The sequence below is a fragment of the Chinchilla lanigera genome, unplaced genomic scaffold (genome assembly GCF_000276665.1).
Source record: "Chinchilla lanigera isolate Chin_1 unplaced genomic scaffold, ChiLan1.0 scaffold00097, whole genome shotgun sequence".
NCBI classification, from domain to species: domain Eukaryota; kingdom Metazoa; phylum Chordata; class Mammalia; order Rodentia; family Chinchillidae; genus Chinchilla; species Chinchilla lanigera.
This window is the reverse complement of record NW_004955498.1, coordinates 2,739,996-2,741,971: the sequence shown is the minus strand read 5'-3', so window position 1 is coordinate 2,741,971 and position 1,976 is coordinate 2,739,996.

The following is a 1,976-nucleotide window of genomic DNA, read 5'->3' as shown; positions in this document are numbered from 1 at the left end:
TTAACTGTGTCTAACATGGGCTCTTGAAAAATTCAGTTCCTGGTTCTAAGAGTTGTTTCAAGTTTCCTTAAATATTTTAACATAAATACTTGTGTCTTATGAGAAAAACTGTATCTTAATTCATTCTAATCTCCATGCCTCTTATTTATATACCTTATTTATATAGTGATACAAATTTCACTACAATGTTGAAAAAATATTGGAAATGCACATCCTTTTCTTATTTTTGGTCTTAGAGTGAAAGGATTTTCTCTTTTACTGTAAAGTTTGTCATTAGATAGGTTCCTCTTTTTCTATGAGAGTCTTAATCATAAATGAATCTTGTATAGTATTGTCAAAAATATTTTGCTTAACTTGAGAAGAGTGTAAAACTCTTTAATTTGTTAGTATCATTTATTACTCTGATTTATTATGACATTGTAAACTAACCTTGAATTCCCCAGAAAAATGCTTTTGATAATATTATTTAATTATTTGTATATATTTTATTTATTTAATAACCAAATGCTGTAGTGTAGCAAGATAAAGTATAAATACTCAAACATCAATAGTGTTCCTATATACCAATAACAAACTCACTGAGAGAAAAATCAGGGAAACCACACTTTCACAAGAGCATTAAGAAAATTGAAATACTTAGGAATCCATCTCAGGTGGTGAGAAACCTCTACACTGAACTTGCAATACTCTGATAAAGGAGATAGAAGAATATATCAAAAAAAATGGGAAGATAGCTCCTGGTCTTGGATAGGGAGAACCAATATTGTGGAAATAGTCATAGTGCCACAACTTCCATACAGATTGAATGCAATCCCAATCAAAACACCAATACTATTCTTCACGGAACTAGAGAAAACAATCCTAAAATTCATATGGAACCAGAAGAGACCTAGAATAGCAAAAGCAGTTATGGGCAACAAGGGCTAGGTAGGGGGCATCACAATCCCTGATTTGAAGTAGTGCTATAAAAGTACAGTGATAACAAGAGCATACCATTAGAAAAAAAAGGAAAAAGACTTGTGGATCAGTGGAAGAGAATACAGGATGCAGAAACAACTCCACACAGACTCAGATACCTTATCTTTGTCAAAGGGCTCAAACACTGTCAGTGAAAGAAAGATAGCCTCCTTAATAAATGTACAAGGAAAACTGGCTTTACACCTGCCAAAGATTGAGCCTAGACCCATATCTCTCACCTGGCACTAAACTAGAATTGAAACCGATCAAGGATCTACACATTAAGATTGGTGTCCCCAGTGCCATATCTCTGGAGTCTGTCTGACCAGGCCTGGGAGGTCACCTGGCAGCATTTCCATTACATTCTATTGTCAACAGGTGCATCTCAAAACCAGACCAGAGTCAAGAGATAGGAATGGGAAAGGCATAGGGTCATGGAGTGGGGCACCTTTTTAAACAAGGCACCACAACCTCCATCCTGAGCATCATAAATGCACCCAAAGGAACTCAACCTAGTAATCCTTCAGCCAATTCTGGGTACTTCAGTGGAATGCCTGCTGCAACTGCTCAGTAGAGATGCCCTGTTCCAAGCATTGCTGAGCAGTCACCTTACTAATTACCTGCTGGAATTTTCAGACAGATCTTGGAGGCCTGCACATCCATCAAGATGAGTGGAGCCTTTTCGGTCAAATCCTGCCTCTTCTGTCTACAGAGTTGGAAGTAATGTAGTTGGGAAATGTCCCCCAAATGCGGTGTCATAGCAGGCTCCATTCCTCTGCAAAAATCCGGAGACCCCCCAGAAAGTTTTCTGTGAAGCGATGAATAGAAGTGTGACTTTTGCCTCATCAACCATCAACACATTCATCTTAGTCAGGGTGAAGCCAGGCTATGGGCTGTAAACTTCTGGAGACCCTGGTTAGGCCTCTGTCCTTGCATTCTTTCTGGAACTATCAGCAGGCTCGTTACAAGGTCAAGTTGATCTGTTTTCGAGCTGGCAATTACTCTAGTAGGTCTGCTTT